This window comes from Podarcis pityusensis (genome assembly GCF_964106645.2).
Source record: "Podarcis pityusensis genome assembly, chromosome: 9".
NCBI classification, from domain to species: domain Eukaryota; kingdom Metazoa; phylum Chordata; class Lepidosauria; order Squamata; family Lacertidae; genus Podarcis; species Podarcis pityusensis.
Genome location: NC_138034.1, coordinates 63,662,634 through 63,686,897, shown reverse-complemented (window position 1 = coordinate 63,686,897; position 24,264 = coordinate 63,662,634). Strand labels below are relative to the sequence as shown.

The 24,264-nt window shown below is 46.2% G+C and overlaps 1 protein-coding gene and 2 long non-coding RNA genes across 5 annotated transcripts in view; 2 read left to right on the top strand and 1 right to left on the bottom strand.

Annotated features, from left to right (window-relative positions):
- Positions 1 to 302: 302 nt before the first annotated feature.
- Positions 303 to 24,264, bottom strand: part of LOC308485483 — a 107,513-nt gene continuing 83,551 nt past the window's right edge. Inside the window, exon 2 of the long non-coding RNA XR_013990556.1 lies at positions 303 to 667. This is a non-coding gene — a long non-coding RNA (uncharacterized lncRNA). The remainder of the gene's footprint in view (positions 668 to 24,264) is intronic.
- ARHGAP24 (Rho GTPase activating protein 24) overlaps positions 13,910 to 24,264 on the top strand; it is a 415,666-nt gene continuing 405,311 nt past the window's right edge. The window contains exon 1 of one of the 3 annotated variants that reach the window (XM_081020795.1): positions 13,910 to 14,065. The gene's annotated coding sequence lies outside the window, so the exon portion shown is untranslated. Of the gene's footprint in view, positions 14,066 to 14,766; positions 14,788 to 24,264 lie in introns of those variants that run through there. The other 2 variants (XM_081020796.1, XM_081020797.1) reach the window with 2 other exon arrangements.
- Positions 18,290 to 19,518, top strand: LOC308485965. The gene is made up of 2 exons (XR_013990892.1): positions 18,290 to 19,150; positions 19,182 to 19,518. It is a non-coding gene; the product is annotated as an uncharacterized lncRNA (long non-coding RNA).

Genomic DNA, 24,264 nt, shown 5'->3' with positions numbered 1-24,264 from the left:
TAAGGTTTCCAACTTTGGTTTCCAGTCCTTGCTTCTTGAAGCAGTATGATCGCGAGATCTCAGCACATCACCACACGGCTTTCCTTGCTCTGAAAAGCTCCTCCTGCTGATTTATGCAGATCCAGCTGCTGTAAAAGATGCAGGCTAGGGTTGTGTCCTGGGTCAGGAGTGATATAAGTAAAAAAACCTGTTCCTTTTCCCTTATGGGGTACCCAAAAGCCCCTATAGAGTCCTTTGCAGGTTCTCCATCGGTCGGAGAAAATAACAGAGACCAACCAGAGAATATTGAGAAGCAAAGCAGCTAGTAAGCCTGATATTTATTAACTGTTGCAACAGGGTGCTCCCCACACGCAGGAGAGAGGAGGAGGACCCAGAACAAAGGCGTGCCCACCCTTATATAGACATTTTAAATTGCCTGCCCTGGAGTCCAAGACCACCCTCAGAAACATCATACATACATCACAGAAGGGGTGTAGCCCAAGACCACCCCCCAGATACATCATACCTACATCACACAAAAGGCGGTCTACAACAGAAATCTGAGTGCGTTGTTTTTCTCCTGTCTGGCAAGTTACCTGATTGCATTATCTGGGTTTTGGCCACTCTTTTGTTGTTATAACTACTTAATTCCTGAATCTACATCACAGGCTCACACCCTGTTCATATTCTGAATGTGCCCTTAAGACAGGATTCGTGAGGAAAGAGACAACGGGGAGGTTTCCCACTTTGACCTTAAAATTCTTATAACAGGAGTTAGCTTTGCCTGCTGAGCAGTAGCCTGAAGGGGGAAGAAGATGAAGTGACTCCACCTGCAACTGATCAGCTTTCAAGGCCACAGAGCAAAGAGCAAGATGAGAACCAGCTGGCGTTGATGAGAACCAGCTGGCTCTGGGCTTCTAAAACAGAGCACTCAGCAGCAGTCAGATGTAGGAAACAATGATGGTGGTTCCTACCTCTACCTTGCTGCTTTCCATCTTGGCTCTGATCATCTGGATTCCCTGACTATCTGACTTTGCATGTGGATTCTGCTCTTAGGCAAGTGTTCCTCAGAGACTCCTAACTCCTTCTTGCTTAGCAATGGGATTCGGATGAGGCTACGACAGCTAGTTCCCAGTGGTCAGTTGGCAGTCAAGAGCTTCCAGTAGTCAAATGAATGGTGTCCCCTAAATATGGAAGCCCCACGTGCTTAACAGCCAGGGATAGACTTAGATAATTCACAGGATGCCAGACCACACCCCAGAGGTGGGGTGCAAATAAGAGTTTAATACAGGCATAGGCAAACTTGGCCCTCCAGATGTTTTGGGACTACAACTCCCATGATCCCTAGCTAACAGGACCAGTGGTCAGGGATGCTGGGAATTGTAGTCCCAAAACATCTGGAGGGCCGAGTTTGCCCATGCCTGGTTTAATACAACACTGTTAACTAAGGTTGCCAACTTTTCCACCAGCCCCTGCAGCTGTGCTCTTAATGACAGATCGATCTGGCCTGATTAGCAGGTGGTATTTTTTCTTTCCATCCATGCTCCAAAGCATTTGCCTGCTTGTTCTTGCATCTTACAAGCCTCTGTAAACAGCCACCGGAAAAATTGGCACCAGTATTCTCACTTCCCTGGAAGTAAATCCCAGCAAAATAGGTGGGATTGACCTTTGAATAAAGTTGTGAGATTCGAAGCCTGTTCAGCATTATCTCTTGACCAAATCCATGCCAGACCGCATTTAAGTCTAATTAATCCAAGCAGTTCTATTGTCAAAGAACATGAAAAGATAAATTTGCTCTCTTTCCTTGTTTTTTTTTTTTTTAATTGAATCCAGTTTAAGCTCCGTAACAGAGATTTCCTTTAATCTCACTCTCCAACATGGCTACTTAATTTTCTTTGGGGACTTAAATAAACTTGACATGTCATGGCTGGTTCCAGCCCTGAAGATATGGAATTTAATATGGCAAGGAGACCAGTTTCCTTCCAGCTACTCAAACAGCCATATGTCTTTTCCAGGTGTGGGACTTTCCGCTGTTGACGGATATGAATTTGGCATCCCAGCCAAACTTCTGAAAAAAAATACTGGTGGGAGAATTGCTGGGGTAAGTCTGTTTAATTTATTTCCTTCGTGCTACAGAGTTTGATGGCAATGGCAGGGTTTGGGGAGAATTAAAAATACAATTAAGGGCCTGTGCATTCCTATGTAGGAATGGAGATGAAATTCAGTTTGGTTACCATTTAAAGGTGAACCCACCTAATTCAAACTTCCCGAAGTAACATACGCACCCAGCCTTGAAAATTGGCACTTCCCCAAATTTTGCAGTGCAGTTCTCCAGGCAAATAATGTGTACAAAAATGCATGTATAAGTGAAAAAACCATACAAAATGAAATTTTAGGTGAAATTGCTTTGCAAAACTGTATATATTGGGCAAACTTTCATACAAACATACGTGTATTAGCAGAAATTCACACTAAAATGCTGTTGAATTTTCACTAAGACATAAAAATCATAAACACAAATTGATGTGGAAAACTGAATTTAAGATTGGAAAAATGAGAAACTGAGAATCCAGAAGTGACATTCACCACCCTCACTCCTCTGTGTGTTTATTTAGGAAATTGGAAATAAGCTCAGTCAGTCAGTAGGTTTTAGGAATTCATGCACATATATTTTGCATCTTGTCAATGTCATATTTATTTGTTCGTTCCTTCATCGGTTTATTTACTGCCCTTTGCTGTTAAGGCCCCAGGGGTGTGTATGTGCATCAATAAATGTATAAAACCAATCCAATAAATTGGGTCAAATATAATAAAAGCAATTTCATAACTCTAAGACACAATAGGAAGAGGCAGCTTTAAATTGTTTGTCAATTCCTCCACGAATCCCAAGCTGTACAATCAATGCAACATACTAACAATGGGTGTAAAATGATGTTCTGGAATTTTATAAACCTTAACTTCTGCTAAAACCAAAACACCAAAAAATGCAGAAAGGGAAGCAGAGGGTTCCTTCAGACATTCAGCCTGGCGATCACACAACCTTTGAAATAAAACCTTCTAGCAATTAGGCGTGGAGCTGAGTGAACAGAGGGGAGTGGAGCTAAGGTGGGATGGCACATCTGCAGTCTTCCTGATATTTGTTGTTTAGTCATTTAGTCGTGTCCGACTCTTCATGACTCCTTGGACCAGAGCACGCCAGACACTCCTATCTTCCACTGCCTCCTGCAGTTTGGGCAAACTCATGTTAGTAGTGTTAAGTTGTGGGCAAACATATCAGACGACACAGCGATTCTTCCAAAGCAGCTCTTTATTTGTAAGCTGGAACAGAACTGAGCTGAGGAGCTCAGTCAGCCTGCTTATATAGCACTCCAGAACAATGTAACTGTTGCCATTTTCTAAAACTATCCAATCACTGAACGTCACTTTTCGATCCTTCATTTGCATAACTATCTACAGTATCCCCCTGCTGGCCCAGGGTGAGAACTTCAGTACATAACAAGTAGCTTCGAGAACACTGTCCAACCATCTCGTCCTCTGTCGTCCCCTTCTCCTTGTGCAATCCATCTTTCCCAACATCAGGGTCTTTTCCAGGGAGTCTTCTCTTCTCATGAGGTGGCCAAAGTATTGGAACCTCAGCTTCAGGATCTGTCCTTCCAGTGAGCACTCAGGGCTGATTTCCTTCAGAATGGATAGGTTTGATCTTCTTGCAGTCCATGGGATTCTCAAGATATTCCTGATATTGCTGGACTACAACTCCCTGGCATTGGCCGTGCTAGCTAGGGCCGATGGGAACTGTAGTCTAACAACACCAGGTTCCCCATTCCTGATCTAAGGGACAAATGGGCAACCTGTGGTCTTAGGGGCACATGCTATCTTTGGCTCAATTTTATGTGGCAGGAAAATAGTTCCCACCCCCTTCCCAGTACATTTCCGAGCACAATTCAAAGTGTTGGTGTTGACCTTTAAAGCCCTGAATGGCCTTGGCCCGATATACCTGAAGGAGCGTCTCCACCCACATCGTTCTGCCCGGACACTGAGGTCGTCATCCGAGGGTCATCTACTGGTTCTCTCTCTGCAAGAAGTGAGCTGGCAGGGAACCAGGCAGAGGGCCTTCTCAGTAGTGGCGCCCGCCCTGTGGAACGCCCTCCCATCAGATGTCAAAGAGATAAACAACTACCTGACATTTAGAAGACACCTGAAGGCAGCCCTGTTCAGGGAAGTTTTTAATGTGTGACATTTTAATTCATTTTTAATCTTTGTTGGACGCCGCCCAGAGTGGCTGGGCAAACCGAGCCAGATGGGTGGGGTACAAATAAATTATTATTATTATTATTATTATTATTATTATTATTATTATTAATTTTATTACCACAACATCCCTGTGAGGTAGGTTAGACTGAGAGCGAGTGACTGGCCCAAGTGAGCTTCATGGCTGAGTGGCTTCCCTAGTCCTAGCCTGACCATCAAACAACTACCCCACACTGGCCGGGGGCCTCCTTCTGAAAGTGAGCTTTCTAGAGTTGTGTTCATGAAGAATGATCACCTGATGCCTGAAACAAGAGATTTTGTGGGGTGGCCCTTACAACTTTCCCTTAATGGCACTCCTCCTTAAATGTCCAGCATCAGCACTGCGGTGGGTAGATGTCTTCATTCACAACCACCTGCACCTGAAAGCAGGGAGGGGAATATATGTGAGATTTTATGTGTAGCTTCAGACAGCTGCAGATTTTTACATCAAAGTTATTAACCTCTGAAAAATGGGGGTTATAATAATGGAAGTGGTGACACACACTTCATCATGAAGGTCACAAGCAGTGTTATTATAGTAAACTCAATGTTCCCTGTCTACGGATATTGTGGAAAGGGCCCCTTGTGATGGTCTACTTTATGAAAGTATAAAGAGAAAATGAAATCAGACTTACCATTCATGGAAGTTTCTTGATTGACCGCCTTGGAAGCACAAGTGATTCCTGTAAACTAGAGGGAATAAGACAGGCAAAGTACTGCACGCCTCTTAACATCACTTTGTCAATACTTGTGACTGGTGAAAGAGCGGCTTGTTCTTCAGGGCCCTTACTTTTCGTCCTTGGCCGAGAAAGGCTGTTGAGTGTCAGATGTAATATTTATTTATTCCCAGCAGGAACTGTCCAATGGAACTCCCCTATGCATCAGCCGATACATTTGTCTGTTACAATCCTGCTTTCTTCAGGGTTTGGGGGCAAATCAGCCAGTTCAACTGAGGAACTTATTGGCATAGCCAAAACAAGCAGGATTTAACCCTCACCTATGAAGGGACGCGGGTGGCACTGTGGGTTAAACCACAGAGCTTAGGACTTGCCGATCAGAAGGTAGGCGGTTCAAATCCCCGCGACGGGGTGAGCTCCCGTTGTTCGGTCCCTGCTCCTGCCAACCTAGCAGTTTGAAAGCACATCAAGTGCAAGTAGATAAATAGGTACTGCTCCAGCGGGAAGGTAAATGGCGTTTCCGTGCGCTGCTCTGGTTCGCCAGAAGTGGCTTAGTCATGCTGGCCACATGACCCGGAAGCTGTACGCCGGCTCCCTCGGCCAGTAAAGCGAGATGAGCGCCACAACCCCAGAGTCGTCCACAACTGGACCTAATGGTCAGGGGTCCCTTTACCTTTACCTTTATGAAGCAGTTGATCTACATTGGCTCCCAGTACGTTTCTGAGCACAATGTACTCAGAGGATGCACAGGTCAATTCTGGTGCACAGGCTGAGACCCTACCTGCCCACAGACTGTCTCACCAGAGTGGTGCATGCTCTAGTTATCTCCCGCTTGGGACTACTGCAATGCACTCCACTTGGGGCCACCTTTGAAGGCAACTCGGAAGCTACAGCTAATCCAGAATGCGGCAGCTGGACTGGTGACTGGGAGTGGCCTCCAAGACCATATACCACTGGTCCTGAAAGACCTACATTGGCTCCCAGTATGTTTCCAAGCACAATTCAAAGTGTTGGTGCTGACCTTTAAAGCCCTAAATGGCCTCGGCCCAGGAGTGTCTCCACCCCATCGTTCTGCCCGAACACTGAGGTCCTCCTCCGAGGGTCTTCTGCTGGTTCCCTCACTGAGAGAAGCAAAGTTACAGGGAACCAGGCAGAGGGACTTCTTGGTAGTAGTAGACATCCTTGACTGTGGATGTCAAGGAAATAAACAACTACAGTCATACCTCATGTTACTTTTGCTTCAGGTTGAGCGTTTTCAGGTTGCCTCCCATGGCGACCTGGAAGTACCTGAAAGGGTTACTTCCGGGTTTCGCCGCTCGTGCATGCGCAGACACACAAAATGATGTCACGCGCATGTGCAGAAGTGGCGAATCGCAACCAGCGCACGAGCAGATGCGGGTTGCGTTCTGCTCATGTTGTGAACGGGCCTCCGGAATGGACCCCGTTCGCAACCAGAGGTACCACTGTATCTGACTTTTAGAAGACATCTGAAGGCAGCCCTGTTAGGGAAGTTTTTAAATGTTTGATGTTTTAATGTGCTTTTAATTCTGTTGGGAGCCACCCAGAGTGGCTGGGGAAACCCAGCCAGATGGGTGGGGTATGTATAAATAAATAATTTATTATTATTATTATTATGCACAAGAAGTTTGATCCCACTTGGTTCAGGCATGCTTGGTTTGAGCCCCCCTTCAAATAGAGGATCCCTCAAGTAGAGCTGTCCTCTGTAAGGTAGGACACATGGCCCACCACTGGCAAGTCTGAAGTGGTACAGCCCAGAAAGTGCATCATAATATGATTCCCCTGCATGTGTAGATTGGATTAACAAAAGTTCTTAGGGGTTCTGCACCCACTTAAAGAAGAGGCTAGGAGATCTGAACAAGCACATGTTTAGAACTGGCTCCCCTTTTGTATTCTCTGCAGCAGGACAGCTAAGTGTACAGGAGGGTAATAATTAAGTGGCATGAACTGGCAGGGAGGAGGAAGAGGACCCCAGCAAGGGGTATAGCTGTGACTGGGACACAATGGGGCAAGTTGGGGATGGAGAAGGTTGGTGTAGAAAATATGGGGCAACGGAGGATGGTGAGGGGATTTGGGTCAGTGCACAGGAACCAGAGAAGCAGGACCCATTCCCAGAGCCAGAGGGCCCCCCCTGTCTCCATGAACACGGCAGGCCCTGAGGTGTAGGGAGCATGGGTAGGCAAACTAAGGCCCGGGGGCCGGATCCGGCCCAATCGCGTTCTTAATCCGGCCCGTAAACAGTCCGGGAATCAGCGTGTTTTTACATGAGTAGAATGTGTGCTTTTAATTCAAATGCATCTCTGGGTTAATTGTGGGGCATAGGAATTCATTCATATTTTTTCTCTCCAAAATATAGTCCAGCCCCCCACAAGGTCTGAGGGACAGTGGACCAGCCCACTTCTGAAAAAGTTTGCTGACCCCTGCTGAGGCAGGCAAGCGTCCACAGCTGCCCAGGTGGGGCTTGTTAGCTCTGGGAGGAGGTGTGTGATTCTGCAGCTCAGAGGAGGCTCAGGTGAGGGGTATATGCCTCGTCAAGCCCAGATGCTGCCCTCAGTGAAGGAAAAAAGGGAAGCAGAGCTGAGGGGCTGTGTCTGCTCAACGTCCCACGTTGGTTGGACCATGACTTGGATGGTCCACGGAGCTCTTTGGGACTGTGCTTATGTGGGACTGACCTTCAGATGCCCTGGCACCTTGATTGGCCGCAGAGGTGAACTGACTGGACTTTGCGCCTGCAAGCCTGCCAGACTCTGCTGCGGAACTGTGTACACCAGCAGGACTTGCTGCCAGGTACCCTGTGGTTCAAGACATAAATAATCTGCTTGGCAGGGGGTTGGACTCGATGGCCCTTGTGGTCTCTTCCAACTCTATGATTCTATTCTATGATTCTATGATCTTCCGATTATTTTGTGTCACTTGCTCCTCAAGCATAATCAGCTGAAGTGGGGGAAACCATGAACAGCCGAACTTATCTCTTGAATATGTTTCAGGGCCCTCTTGAGTGTCCATAGAGTTAAAGATCACCACTCAGCTTTTTCAGATGCCTCTATCTTCTGTCCCATATGAATCTTCCCCGCCCTCTGCAGAATCATATTCCTCTTCAGCCCCAGGCTATAAACGATACAGAACATCCGTTTGCCTCATCTCCCTCCTGAAACACGGGCTGAATGAGAGCCTTGTAAAACTTCCTCTGTTCTTTTCCTATCCTGGTAGCACTTGTTATCTGAAACAGCTGACTGAATGCTGAAACTTTTCCAGACTATTTCTATACTCGTAGAGGAGGGTGCCTGTTCTTCACTGAGCTCAATTGTACTCCCCAGAAAAATAAATATTAACAAGTGCTCTGTTGTGTACAGTTTGGGTGATCTAGCTTTTGCTTCTGTGCCATCTGATTGAAGGGACAGGACTCATGTGCATCTTTACTATAAATACACACAACTCAACAAATTTAGTTCAGTTTTTACCCATTTAAATATCCTAATCCTGGAAATTTTAGTGAGGTCCTGAGAACCGTCTTTTTAGAGATTATCTGCTTGCTCTTACATAAGTACAGCCTGCAGTATGAAATAAGAATATATTTTCTGGATCTTTAGATGGTTAAACATTCTATGGCCTTTAAAATGTGTTTGTGGGGGGGGGGGGTTATTGGTTAGTTTCTGTTTTATTATGTATTTTGTGTTCTCATTTCGTATTTTTATGTTGTGAACCACCCTGTGATCTACGATTCCCTACCCTTCATCCTAAGTTCCATGCATGGGTCACAGTATTTTAAAATACAACTTTAAAGCAGACTACAATCAAGGGAATATATCTCAAGCATCAAAAGCTAGGGCAAAGAGGTGCCTCTTCAACATACTGGAATAGCTCAGTCGGTAGAGCATGAGACCCTTAATTTCAGGGTCATGATTCGAGCCCCGCATTGGGCCAAAGATTCCTGCATTGCTGGGGGGTTGGACTTGATAACCCTTGTGATCCCAACTCTACAATTCTTTGAAATAAACTGTATAATGAAGATGACAGATGCACTTCTGTGGAGCAGGAATTCCACAATTTAGGGGCTGCAACAGAGAATGTCGTCTCCCCAGCCCACCCCAATTTCTGGTGACTGTGACTGTGGAACTAGCAAGATAATAATAATAATAATAAATTTTATTTATATCCCGCCCTCCCCAGCCGAAGCCGGGCTCAGGGCGGCTAACAACACTAAAATAGTGCAACATTATAAAAACATCAAAGAATTAATTAAAATCAAAATTGATGGCAACCATAAACTAAAGTATTGTAAAGATTGCCAAAGGAGGGAGTCAGGCTGCGCCCTGACCAAAGGCCTGGTGGAACAGCTCTGTCTTGCAGGCCCTGCGGAAAGATGTCAAGTCCTGGAGGGCCCTTGTCTCTTGTGACAGAGCGTTCCACCAGGATGGAGCCGCAGCCGAAAAAGCCCTGGCTCTAGTTGAGGCCAGCCTAACCTCTCTGAGGCCTGGGACCTTCAAGATGTTTTTATTTGAAGACCGTAAGTTCCTCTGTGGGGCATACCAGGAGAGGCGGTCCCGTAGATACGAGGGTCCTAGGCCGTATAGGGCTTTGAAGGTTAAAACCAGCACCTTAAACCTGATCCTGTACTCCACCGGGAGCCAGTGCAGCTGGTATAGCACCGGATGAATGTGATCCCGCAGCGAAGACCCCGTAAGGAGTCTCGCTGCGGCATTCTGCACCCGCTGGAGTTTCTGGGTCAGTCTCAGGGGCAGCCCCACGTAGAGCGAGTTACAATAATCCAGTCTGGAGGTGACCGTCGCGTGGATCACAGTGGCTAGGTCAGGGCGAGAGAGGTAAGGAGCCAACTGCTTAGCTTGGCGGAGATGAAAAAATGCCGCCTTTGTTATAGCTGCAATCTGCGCCTCCATGGAGAGGGAGGTATCGAAGATTACACCCAAACTCTTAACGGACGGTGCTGGCACTAATTGCACCCCCGCAAGAGATGGGAGTTGCCCCCTCAATCCCATATCGTCCCGTCCCAGCCAGAGGACCTCTGTCTTTGAAGGATTTAACTTCAACCGGCTCCCACGTAACCATCCAGCCACAGCTTCCAAGCATCTGATCAGTGTGTCTGGGGCCGAGTCAGGATGGCCATCCATCAACAGATAGAGTTGGGTGTCATCAGCATACTGATGGCAGCCCAGCCCAAAACTCCGGACAAGCTGGGCGAGGGGGCGCATAAAGATGTTAAAAAGCATCGGGGAGAGTATCGCACCCTGGGGCACTCCACACACCAAGGAGTGGCGGGATGACAGTTCCCCCCCAAGCGCCACCCTCTGTCCCCGACCAGAGAGAAACGAGCGCAGCCATTGAAGGACTGTGCCCTGAAGAGGGACTCCTCTGCTGATCTTAACATCCAAGAGGGTCTATAGGGAAGGAAGCAGTCTTTAAAATACCTGGGGCCTTAGTCGTTTAATGCTTTCAACACCAATGTGAGCACCTTGAATTGGGTTTAGAAACGAGCCAGGTAAATAGGTACAGGTCAAAAGCCAAGGTAAATAAGTACATCTTAAGCATTTGATGCTGTGGGTTAAACCACAGAGCCTAGGACTTGCCGATCATAAGGGCGGTGGTTTGAATCCCTGCTTCGGGGTGAGCTCCCGTTGCTCGGTCCCTGCTCCTGCCAACTTAGCAGTTCGAAAGCATGTCAAAGTGCAAGTAGATAAATAGGTACCGCTCTAGCAGGAAGGTAAACGGTGTTTCCGTGCGCTGCTCTGGTTCGCCAGAAGCGGCTTAGTCATGCTGGCCACATGACCCGGAAGCTGTACGCCGGCTCCCTTGGCCAATAAAGCAAGATGAGCGCCGCAACCCCGGAGTTGGTCACGACTGGACCTAATGGTCAGGGGTTCCTTTACCTTTATGCAACAAGTATTTGTTGACATGCGGAGGGCCAGGAGGCCAGCTGATAAGCCCCAGCTGTGCTGTCTCCTTCCATCGGCCCATGCTCTAACGTAAATCAGCGACCTGGACTTGAGAAGCCAGGGCACGCTATTAGCAGAATGTACTGCGCACACAGAATAGGTGTGAGGCTTGTGAAGTCATATTACGGCTACAGATTTATTAAACATAAATCAGGACAAAGAAACATGTCACCTCTCTCTCATGTTGTCTCGGAGAGAACAGCAAAAGCTATACACAAACGGAAGTTCCCAGCATACTGTGCTGGAATGTAAACAGACATGTGACACGCAACAATCTCATGCCTGTTCCTTAAGGTGGAATGGAAATGTGAACAGTATTATGCTTAAACACATCTCTGTGGACAGGGGATTCCAGAGTCTCAAATGTAAGGCTCCTCCTTGTTGGATTTTGAGGATGCTCAAACTTTAGAAACTATTTAAGAAATACAGGCATAAAATGAGACTATTAATACAGGTCCCTCTGCAATAAATCTGTGTGCTCTAAAAGGACCCCGTGGTAGTTAAGTGGAGCCATTCATCTGACTGTATTGTACGACAACTGTAATGGCTGCCCCAAATTATTCAAGGTCACTGATAATGCGAATGCAGTTTGCTTAGCCACCTTAGAATAAATATAGGCTAATTCAATCCTGGATCAAGAAACTTCATTTCTTTTAAGAGCAATTTATTGTCATTTTAAAGAAATCAGATGGCAGGTGTTCTGTGTCACTAGATGAAACCGGTGACATCTCTTGAATATTCATGAAACCGCACATTGTCGTTTCAGAGGCTGTCAGATCACCCAGGTTTAGACAAAGTTGCTCATTGCAAATGTCGCCAGAAGAACTCCCAAGGAGTGCAAAACAAAGGCAGGGGGATAAACAAATCATTCATCCCAGAACACTTTGATCTCCTTGTGCTCAAATCTTGCCTTGGAATGTCGTAGAAACGCAAGATTGGAAAGGACTCCAGAGATCAAGTCCAACTCCCTACAGGATCTGCCACACGGGATGCAACTGCCGCAACTCAACAGATGCTTAAACACCTCCAGCGAAGGACCAAGTTAATGTCTTCCATTGTTAAGCAGCTTTCAGTATTAGGAAGTTTCTGCTAATGTTTGCCCGAATCAGCATCCTGGCCATTTCCACCCTTTGGTTCCAGTTCTGCTGTCTGGATCAACAGAGAGCTCCAGGTAAAACAATGTTCCCATTTAAAGCAGTATCATACAGAGACATCACCTTGCCAACAAAGGTCCGTATAGTTAAAGCTATGGTTTTCCCAGTAGTGATGTATGGAAGTGAGAGCTGGACCATAAAGAAGGCTGATCGCCGAAGAATTGATGCTTTTGAATTATGGTGCTGGAGGAGACTCTTGAGAGTCCTATGGACTACAAGAAGATCAAACCTATCCATTCTGAAGAAAATCAGCCCTGAGTGCTCACTGGAAGGACAGATCGTGAAGCTGAGGCTCCAATACTTTGGCCACCTCATGAGAAGAGAAGACTCCCTGGAAAAGACCCTGATGTTGGGAAAGATGGAGGGCACAAGGAGAAGGGGACGACAGAGGACGAGATGGTTGGACAGTGTTCTCGAAGCTACCAGCATGAGTTTGACCAAACTGTGGGAGGCAGTGGAAGACAGAAGTGCCTGGCATGCTCTGGTCCATGGGGTCACGAAGAGTCGGACACGACTAAACGACTAAACAACAACAACAACCACCACTTTAAACAATCATGACTTCTGCCAAAGAATCCTTGTTCCTGATTCCTATTCCCCTTACAGAGCGACAGTCTGGCGTTCCCTGGGGAGAGGGATTGAGTGTTAAAACCACACTGGAATCACTGCTCACACATTGCCTAAGAGGGAATTCACTTATTGAATGTTCCCTACTCCTGCTCTTATTGCCGTAGCCTTTTCAAGGCTCTAGAATTGGATGTTGACATGTCAGAAATACAGGCTATACAGGGACATTGCCCGCCATTTAGCTGTAACAGATCTCCCAGGTGTGGTGAAACGATTAGGAATTACACAACTTACTCTTTTAATTTTTTTTCCTTAAAAGGGTTACGGCTGCCTAATTCTGTCCAGCGTGAAGCAGCAATGCAAATCATTCTGATGGAGTAGTTTAAAAATATGGTGGTTTGTTGTTGGCATCTGTCTGTCTCGGGAGACAACGGAAGAGTGTGCCTTCAGGGGTAAAGTCAAACTGTTGGAGAGTCACAGCACCTTTTGTGGCTGTAGAACAGAGCTTTCCAAACAGTGTGTCGCGACACATTAGTGTGTCAGCTGCAGTGTGTTGCACAAGCTCTCTTCCCGGGGCTGTAAAGGGGTTAGTTTAACCTCTGGTTTGCTAGTAAAACTGAATTACTGTGCCGCGAAACGATGCATGTCTGAAAAGTGTGCCACCAACATGAAAAGTTTGGAAAGCTCTGTTGTAGAGACTGATACAGCAGAGACATGTTTTGTTGCAGCTGGGGCAGATGAAGGCATTCGGTTTTGCTGATGCAGATATGTCATGACATTTTCTCTCTCTGCGCTCCTCCCAGCAGTCATTCCTTCTCTGGCCACTGTTGAGAATGCACAACCTGACTGTCTGTCTCCAGGCACTGTGGTTGTCTGCAAGGGACTCCGATAAGGTGGGGTTGTTGCCAGCCTTCGGATGTAGATACGAAACTGGCAGAGCAGGCCACAAGGATGTGAAAGGCACTGTATCGCTCAAGGAAATTCTTTGACCATGGGAAAACATTTGTCAGGAGTCCAAAGGAGAAACTTATCTTAAGAATTGCAATAGGGCAGAGGTAATCAAACTAAGGCCCGTGGGCCGGATATGGCCCACCGGGCTCGTTAATACGGCCCGTGAACCTTGTGGACCCTGCCGCCCACTCGGTCAATCCCCAAAGGCCTCGCTGTGCAGAGACTGACTTCCGCGACGTGGCACGGCATGGCTTCTGATTGGCTGCAGGAAGCTCCTGCAGCCAATCAGAAGCCACGGACACCTCTGGGCATCACCCCTTCCTTCCCGCTGAGGCGGCCGAGCAGGAAGGAAGCTGCATTGGCGTGGAGGCTGCCTCCGCCATCCAGGCCAGCAGCATGGGCTCTGTGCCATGCCGAGACAGAGGATGCTGATGCTGCCGAAGACGAGGCAGCGTCGGCGGCTGCAACGTGAGTGGCATAGGTGAGGAGGCCTTTCGGGAGTGGGGTGTGGTGTTCGTATGGAGCCCCTGGTTGTCTCACGGACTATTGACCACTAATCTGCTGCCACCAACCAGGTTCTCGCCGGTAAATCACTAAGTCTCAGTCAGGTTCTTAAGTTAACAAAGAAGAGTGTAAAGGTAAAGGTAAAGGGACCCCTGACCATTAGGTCCAGACTCTGGGGTTGCGGCGCTCGTCTCGCTTTACTGGCTGAGGGAGCCGGCATACAGCTTCCGGGTCATGTGGCCAGCATGACTAAGCCGCTTCTGGCGAACCAGAGCAGGGCACGGAAACGCCGTTTACCTTCCCGCTGGAGCGGTACTTATTTATCTACTTGCACTCTGACATGCTTTTGAACTGCTAGGTTAGCAGGAGCAGGGACCGAGCAATGGGAGCTCATCCCATCACGGGGATTCGAACCGCCGACCTTCCGATCGGTAAATCCTACAAAGAAGAGTGTAGTTTATTGCAAACACAAATAAACTTGAACTGCATTCAAAGCGTTGTTACTCTTTACCTTCTTAGTCTTGTTTTATCCTGTCTCTAACTCTTCTACCTCCCCTCACACAAGAACCAACTGCACTAACTGTCTCTCTATTTCCAACTGTCAACTGCTTTCCCAACTGCCTTTCCCAACCAACCAACCAACCAACCAACCAACCAACTAAAACTAACTAACCTCGGGCTAAGCCCTTTTATAAACAGGTAGGCTCCGCCTCTGGCTTTTCTATTGGTCTGCCTATTAACCCTTTCTCTCCCCTGTACAGACATTTCCAAAAGAACAGGCAAACGCCACAGGGGGGTGCTTTTGGGAGGTGGTGGGTCTGGCCCCCCCACAGGTCTGAGGGACAGTGGACTTGCCCCCTCCTGAAAAAGTTTGCTGACCCCTGCAATAGGGTGTACAATAATGTTGCCCCTGCTAATCAGCTGTCAAAACAACCCCACAACAAAGGCGTAAAGTTTATTCAAGGGCAAAAGAAAGACATGCAGAAACTTCCTTGTGCTGTTGTCCCACAAGGCTGCCTTTCTTAGAAATGAATGCCAGGCAGTTCAGGCAAACTCAAACAGAAGCAGCTTCATTTAAGTGCTGCAAACAAGAAGCCCTCCTTACTCCTAGGTCTCCAGGTCTGCACTTGCTTCCTCCTTCCCACCACATGATTTCCCCTCTTCCTAATCAACACATCTTTGCATGAGATTTTGTCTAAAATACATATTTTTGCAAAGCAATTTCCTCTTACATCATGCATTTTTGCATGCTGTTTTCAATCAGCTCATATTGTTTGTTGTTCACGGAAGGCAGGCAGAGAAAACTGTCAGGGCAGGACAGATCGGGATGGCTGGTCCCAGGAATAAGAGGGTAGAAGAGGGAGCCTGTAAAAATAAAAGAAGTAATAAACCTTCCATATTAAGTGAGGCAAAAAAAATCTCTCATTGAAAGAGGCTGCTGGCTGAAAGGAACTGGACTGAATTACAAGCTGTGGGAGCTGTAATATGAAATCTATTTGAGAAGCGGTGGAAGAGGGCTTGGGGTCAACAGACTCATTTTGTTGAGGGCATATTTACAGAGGGCCTTTGAATGACAAGGTCAAGGTAAAAAAAAAGAAAAAGAGGGTAACCTATTATGTCCATGGACTGCTCTGGAAATGAGGGGAGCTGCTTCCAGTTTCCTCTGTGGAGTTGCCTCATCAAAATATGAAATATTAGGAACTTTGGTCTCAGAGCTGCATCCACAGAGTTCCTGAGAGCTGTGATGTTCTTAAGCACCAGTCATGAAAGTTAAACATGGTAGACCTGGCAACTCTTTATCTTTCTATTCACCACAAAATTAAGCTTTGTTCTAGTGAGAAAGCATATGGCTATATTTATTGTGACCCCATACAGCCTGAGCAAAAATAGAAGAGGACTGTCATCCCTGGGGACTGACACAGGGCTCCCACTAGGTGGTGTTAAAGCCAGTTTGTGGTTCCTGGATTTAAAAGACACATACGGCATCTTTTATCCCGTCTGTTATGTCTTTGGGCTTATCCACACTTACATTTCCTCTGCTTACATTTTTTTTTTTTTTGGTCCAGAATTTCCCCCACAAAAATGCTTCTCTTGATGAAAACCCAAACTGATGTTTGCTCTGATTGAGCACTAAGGAGCGGGCTTTTGCAGGGCAAAAGCTCCAGGGCAAAAAACAACAACCAGAAAACCCCTATCTCACTCGGACACAGAGCTTTAAAGCTTGGTTTCCTGAGTCTAACTCTAAAATTTCCTAACTCTAAAATTCTATGGTTTGTGGTTTCTGAATGTTTTGAATAGACTCAATGCTTCTAGAGAGCTGGGGCAGAACAGGTTTTGCAGACAAACATGGGCTTGTAAGCAACAGCAATTCTCTTTTCCTTTTCATACAGTGGTACCTCAGGTTACATATGCTTCAGGTTACATACACTTCAGGTTACAGACTCCGCTAACCCAGAAATAGTGCTTCAGGTTAAGAACTTTGCTTCAGGATGAGAACAGAAATCGTGCTCTGGTGGTGCGGCAGCAGCAGGAGGCCCCATTAGCTAAAGTGGTGCTTCAGGTTAAGAACAGTTTCAGGTTAAGTACGGACCTCCGGAACGAATTAAGTACTTAACCCGAGGTACCAGTGTACTTTGTTCTGAGTTCATAGCCTCACTGTACCCACAAAGGGCACACTCTACCCAAGGATAGCTACATAGGAACATAGGCAGCTGCATTACACGTACCATTGGTCCATTTATAGCTCAGTTTTTACTCTGACCTAAGTCTAAACTTAATTCTTTCCTGTTAGGCAAAGATCACAAGATGACCTGGCTGGTAGCCAGATTCTGCACCCAGATTTGTAGGCACAGATCATCCTCTAGAATAAAATAGCTTACTAGGGAAATGCTGAAGTCGCCCTTTGGGGTGCCTCAGGGTCAATTTTTATGATAGCCCAAAGCTCAATTGTACGGGTGTATGTATATATCTCAATTTTAACTCATGAGCTATTGCTGCAATCTGCTCTGATTGTATATTTTATCTTTATGAATGCTGTTTTTATTGTGTTATGTGAGCTGGTCTTTGACCATAATAAATTATCTATCTATCTATCAGTCTATCATCTATCTATCTACTCTGACCAGCGGTGGCATTCCAGGTTTTCTGGCAGGTTTATCTCCCAGTTTCAGGTTGAAACTGGGACATTCTGCATGCAAAGCAGATGCTTATGACTTTCCTCAAGAGCTGTCCCAAACAGATACATTTTGTATCCCTGTTTGTAAAAGCAACAGCTTGCCGTGGCTGCTGAATTGCACCCTTGAACTCGAAATCTGAAGGCAAACTTCCACAAAGTAAGGCCCTCTAGATATAGCTCCCATCATTCCTGACCCTTGGCCATGCTGCCTGGGGCCAATGGGAGCTTGAATCCAAACATGCACCATGCTAGAGAAGGCTGTTTTAAGGCCTGCTAATGAGGCATCTAATCATAGCCTGCATTTTTATCAAGGCTTATAGTTTGATTAGGGTCTGTATTTTAAAATGAGCTTAAAGATTTTCAAATGTTTTATGCCAGGCAGAAGACCAGCTGCCTAAGTACTTTGGCAAGATGTTTATCCTCCTGGACAAGGGGGCCCCCTGATTTATAGCAGAAAACAATTCTCAAAGTCGAATTACAGGCTGAGAGCAAGGTTACACTGACCCTACATAATTAAGAGTTGGTAAATAGTGCCTCCCATTAAATTTGAGACATATCTTCCTAAGGTTAAAGGCCAAGAGCAAATGGAAAAGAAAGCAACTGGCTGGAGAAGTGTAAACAGAAGAAGAGGCTTTTTTCCTATTTTATTTTGAGGCTGTAAACTGATTCCTTCCTTTTACTTTGAGAAGGTTTATTCTTCTAAAAAGCTATCTATGATAATGTATGAAATATACTGGCTTAAATGTAATTATGCAAAGGATCTAGAAAGAAAGAAATGTTAAATTCTTATTTCATAGAGTCATATTGCTGTAGGAGACCAGAGGGGCAAACGAGCCCAGCCCCCTGCCAGACAGGAGACGCCATCGAGCACTCCTGACATATGGTTGTCAGGCCTTTGTTTAAAGACCTTCAAAAAGGAGATCTTTCATTGATGATGCATGAGAATGTGAACCCAAGATCTCTGACATCTGTTTAAGATAAAAATTTAAAACTATTAACCATCTGTTTTGGAGGGCAATAGGGCAAGGAGGGCAAGAGGTGAGCTGGTAATTAAGGTTCCTTGTTGAGACAAATGTAAGATATATGACTGCTTATTTGTCATTTATAGATAGAAGAATATATAGCTTTTTGTATCCCATAAAAGGCAATAGGAAATGGGTGTATCTTTTAGGATTGGTTATAGCAATCAGCCAATAGGAAATTCAACCAGGCTGATTGGACAGAGGCAGCCAAAGGAGGAGCAAGGGGGCTGGGCTGAGGGAATATAAGTGCTGGCCATAATGGCAGGAGACCAGGCCAGAGCTTGGTAACCATATACCACTGTGCCTCTCATTTATTTGTCTGACAAATAAATTATTATTTTAATTTCTCTATTGCTGCGTTGAATATTTCATTCCAGCTAAGCGTTAACCACAAGCAGGGTGCTACATTTTATGGTGCCTGTGACTCGGATAAGTGGTCTGCTGGAACGCAGCCCCTTCGCCTTACTGGGCAGGGTACAAGAGAGAGGACCACTCACTGCTTACCCAGCGCGCACTGGAAAGTTTTTTTCCAGGGGAACGCAGAAGTCTCGTCTGTCTGATACCCTGCCCACCGACGGCGACGGACCAGGGGGAACCAGAGAAATAAACAGGCAACCAACTAAGGGTAAGTGCACTAAGGGGTTTTTGGCCCTCCAATTAATTGGGAGGAAGAGAAGTCTTGATCAAACTTCTGCGTCTCAGTAAAGGGGAACTGAGTACGCTAGGTGGTTGGGTACATCAGATGGTGATCTGGTGTAGGGAAAGGAAAGGTTGGGAGGTAGAGTATGGCGAAGTATCCAGCGCATTGTATGTGTGAGAAAGTACAATTTGTAGCTGACCTGAGTGTGGAGTGGGTAGTACTTCGGTTCCCGGTAAGGCGACTTCACCCGGGCAAGGAACCTCACGAAGCGTGTGTGTGAGTGACTGAGTGGATACTTCACAGGGCCATACAATGGGAGTTGGGGGTTCAAAGGGGGAAAATACACCTCTTGAATGTATGTTAAATAATTTTAAGAAAGCCTTCTCAGGGGCATATGGAGTCAAAATGACGCCAGAGCACTTGAGAACGTTATGTGAATTAGAGTGGCCGAAACAAAATACTGAATGGCCATCTCAGGGAACCTTTGATATAAATTTAGTAAGCAAACTTTGGTCTAATATCGCCAAAGAAACTGGAGGGTGCCCAGAACAATTTTCATATATAGATTCTTGGCTGAGCACATTAAATAAAAATCCTCCATGGATAAGGGAATGCAAAGTCAAACGATGCAAATTATTGGCTGTAAAAGCCGAAGCTAGGAAAGGAATCTTGCCAAATAAACTCAAACCCATTTTTGAGGGACCAGAGGAAGAGGTGCTTCCACCTCCACCCTATGCTCCACATCGAAGGGAGCCTAATCCAAACACTCCACCAGTTGTAACCCCAAGGCAAGAAAGTGGAATGAATAATGGGGCTGGAGTCACAGAACTTGATTCCTTGATAGATTATGATAAATATCTTCAGGAGGCATTGGAGGCCTATAATAAAGCCCAAGCAGAAGTGATTATTCCACCTGTGAGTCCCAGTAGAACTCCATCTACAGTCTCTTTTAGTGGAACAACTGATTGCCTACCCCAAACCCCTGTACATCCAAGTCCTAGAGAATTATTACAGAAGTTACAGGGAGACCTTAATCGGTCAGCAAGCAATACAGCCAGGCGTATAAGGCTGCTAAAAGAACGCCTTGGGACAAATACCACCCCCTATGATTTGAGGCCCCTAGAGCAAAGCGAAGAGAAAGATCACGTAGTAGCCCCTCTCAGAAGAGTATTTGATGCACTTGAGGAGCCTGTGCTGGTTAACGGGCAACTCGGACCACGGCCACCTCGAACTTCGACCCTCCAGTACATTCCATTCACAACTACGGATCTGATGAATTGGAAAACACACACCCCATCTTTTGCAGAAAAACCTCAGGCTATGATGGACTTGGTGACTTCAATAATAAATACTCATAGTCCTACTTGGACAGATTGCCGCCAGCTCCTGAATACTCTGTTCACCACTGAGGAAAGGAGAGACATAATTGAAAAGGCACAGATATATTTGCGTGAGCAGGCCAGAGTGGGAAATATTTTAAATGTTGACCGTCATCTCCGGGACAACTTTCCCTTGGAAGATCCTAATTGGGATCCAAACAATGTAATTCACCTGGCCAGGCTTACCACCTACCGCCAGACGCTTGTGCAAGGTATCCGCAGGGCATGCCAGAAGCCCACTAATATGTCTAAAGTCTCAGAAGTAGAACAGAAACCAAATGAGAGTCCAGGAGACTTTTTAGAGAGGCTGCAGGAAGCCTATCGTATATGGACTCCTTTTGACCCTGAAGCCCCTGAAAACAGCAGAATGATTACTGCTACATTTGTGGCCCAGTGCGCTTCTGACATTCGTAAGAAAATTCAGAAATCAGAAGGATGGGAAGGGATGCTGATGAGCCAAATTATGGCCATTGCACGCCGAGTTTATCGGAATAGGGATGAGGCTGAGAAGCAAGAGAAGAAGAAGTGGCAGAAGGAAAAGATGGTAATGCTGGCCACAGCAGTGAAGCAAGACTACCGCCCCTTAAATGGAGGGAGAGGGCGGGGAAGGAATCCACCACTGGGAAGGAATCAATGTGCAAATTGCAAGAAGGAGGGTCATTGGAAGCGGGAGTGTCCTGAACCCCTGAGGTTGGAAGAAGTACGCCCAGGCCCAGGCCCAGGCCCAGGCTCCGGCCCAAGAAACCAGGGACGGGGATGGGGAATGATCCGAGATGGAAGATATCAGAGACCTGGACAAGGACAGAGTAGGGACAATTTCATTGGACTGGCAGAGGAGGATTTTACCCAAGACTAGGAACGACCGGACTCCATAAAGTTAGGCTTCCAGGAGCCCACGGTCACGATTCAATTAGAGAGCCATTTAATAGACTTTATGATTGATACTGGGGCTGAATACTCAGTACTCCCAGAACTATTGCAGAAAAAGGCATCCAAAAGTGTAGTCATTAAAAGTGCCACTGGTCAGTCAGCTAAGAGGTCTTTCCTCCAACCTTTGGAATGCCAGATTGGGGGACATCGTTTAACCCATCAGTTTTTGTATATACCTGAGTGTCCAATACCTCTCTTAGGTAGAGATATGCTGTCCAAATTGCAGGCCCAAATCACCTTCACTCCTCGAGGTCCAGAAATGAAACTGTCATCAAAGGCAGCAGGAATAATTTCCCTCTCAGTACCTAAGGAACAATCATGGCGCCTAATGTCAGCCCTGCAAGTCCAACCCAGATTGGATACAGAGTTAAACAAGCTCCTCCGAACCCTACAGGTGCCACCAGGAGTATGGGCCGAAAATAGCCCACCAGGAATGGCTAAGAATATAGCTCCAATTGTAGTAACCCTAAAACCTATGGCTACCCCTGTATCTGTAAAGCAATATCCTTTACCCCGGCGAGCAGCAGAGGGCATCCAGAAACATTTGGACCGCCTATTAAAATATGGTCTGCTTAAGCCCTGCCAATCAGAATGGAACACACCTCTATTGTCTGTTCGGAAACCTGGGACAGATGAATACAGGCCAGTACAGGACTTGAGGCTCGTAAACCAGGCTATCGAGACCTTGCACCCAAATGTACCAAACCCATATACCCTGCTGAGTTTGATCCCACCAGAAGCAACATTTTTTACTGTATTGGACTTGAAAGATGCATTCTTCTGTTGCCGGCTGGCACCACAGAGCCAACCTATATTTGCCTTCCAGTGGGAAGACCCTTTAACAGGAACAAAAGGCCAGCTAACCTGGACGAGATTGCCCCAGGGATTCAAAAATTCCCCAACTTTATTTGGCACTGCCTTGGCGAAGGATCTAACAAGTTACCCCTCAATACCTGGAGAAAAGGTGGTTCTGCAATATGTAGATGACCTTATATTAGCAGCAAAGGATTTTGGTACCTGTAAAGAAGGGACAGAGGAACTGCTCCACTTGCTCTGGGAAGCTGGCTACCGAGTTTCCCAGAAAAAGGCACAGTTATGTTTAGAAAAGGTCAAATATTTGGGCTTTGACATCTCACACCAACAACGAGCATTGAGGCCAGAGAGGAAAGAAGCTATTTGCCTTATCAAGGAACCTACCACAAGGAAACAACTCAGAGGATTCCTGGGAACAGCAGGGTTTTGTAGACTATGGATACCTGATTTCAGCAGTCTGGCCAAGCCCTTACATGAAAGCACTCGAGGTGCAGAAAAGGACCCATTCGTATGGGGACCTGAGCAGCAACAAGCCTTTTTAGTTATCAAACAACGACTTATGGAGGCCCCAGCCCTTGGACTGCCTAATTCGGAAAAACCCTTTCAGCTGTATGTACATGAACAGAATGGGATTGCAGCGGCAGTCCTGACCCAGAGATTAGGAAGTTGGAATCGTCCAGTAGCTTATTTGTCAAAACAATTGGACTCAGTAGCAAAAGGATGGCCTCCATGCCTAAGGGCAGTAGCGGCCACTGCAAGCCTTGTCAAAGAAGCTGATAAATTTACCTTCGGCCAGACGATGTATGTGAATGTACCTCATGCTGTTCTGACACTCATGGAATATAAGGGTAGTTATTGGCTAACGAACCCAAGGATGGCTAGATACCAAGGCCTATTGTGTGAAAATCCCAGGATTCATCTACGAGTAGTGAATATGCTCAATCCAGCAACTTTGCTGCCCCTACCAGAGGTATATGATGAAGAATCACATGATTGTCTCCAAATAATGGATGAAGTTTATTCCAGTAGACCTGATCTGAAAGATGAACCATTGAAAAATCCAGATGTTGTATATTATACTGATGGTAGCAGTTACCTGCATGAAGGTGCCAGACGAGCAGGATATGCTGTGGTCACCAATGAGGAAGTTGTGGAAGCTGAAGCTTTGCCTGCTGGCACCTCAGCACAAAAAGCTGAACTTATAGGTTTAACTAGAGCTCTGCAATTGGCAGCCGGATGTAAGGCAAACATCTATACTGATTCTAAATATGCCTTCTTAACCCTGCATGCACATGGTGCTCTATGGAAAGAAAGAGGTCTAATTGGAGCCCACGGGAAGGCCTTGAAATATGGACCTGAAGTAGAAATCCTGTTGGAAGCAGTATGGGCTCCAGAACAGATTGCTGTAATGTACTGCAAAGGTCATGGACGAGGAAGGGATCCAATAACCAGAGGAAATCATGCTGCTGACAAAGCAGCCCGAGAGGCAGCCCAAAAGCCTGTGGGAGGATTTATAGCAGCCCTCATACCAGAGGTAGTTCCAGAAGAAGTTAAACCTCACTATACCCCAGAAGAGAGGAAGTGGGCTGAACAGGAAGGAGCGGTTGTGAAAGACGGTTGGATGATCCTGCCGGACAATAGGATTTATGTACCTCATCACCTAGCAGGCACAATTGTAAGAAATTATCATGAATCTACTCACCTTGGCGGTACTGCAACCAGAGAGAGTCTCAGTCGGAAGTTGTATATTATTAACCTATCACAATTAGCAACTTGCATTTCACAGAAATGTGTTCTTTGTGCTAAAAACAATCCCAGGCAGGGACCGGTACAACCTCCTGGAATCCAACATGTGGGATATGTCCCCATGGAAAGCCTAATTGTGGACTTCACAGAGCTGGTCCCTTCTAAGGGATTCAAGTATCTCCTTGTGTTTGTAGATACTCTTACCGGATGGGTTGAAGCTTTTCCCACCCGAACTGAAAAGGCACGAGAGGTAACTAAGAGACTCCTCACTGAATTGATCCCGAGGTTTGGGTTACCTAGATGCATTGGAAGTGATAATGGGCCAGCGTTCATTGATCAAGTAGTACAAGAAGTATGTCGAGTCCTACAAGTGAAATGGAGACTGCATGCAGCATATAGGCCTCAGAGTTCAGGGAAAACTGAAAGAATGAATCGGACTCTGAAAACCCAATTGGCAAAATTAACCCAGGA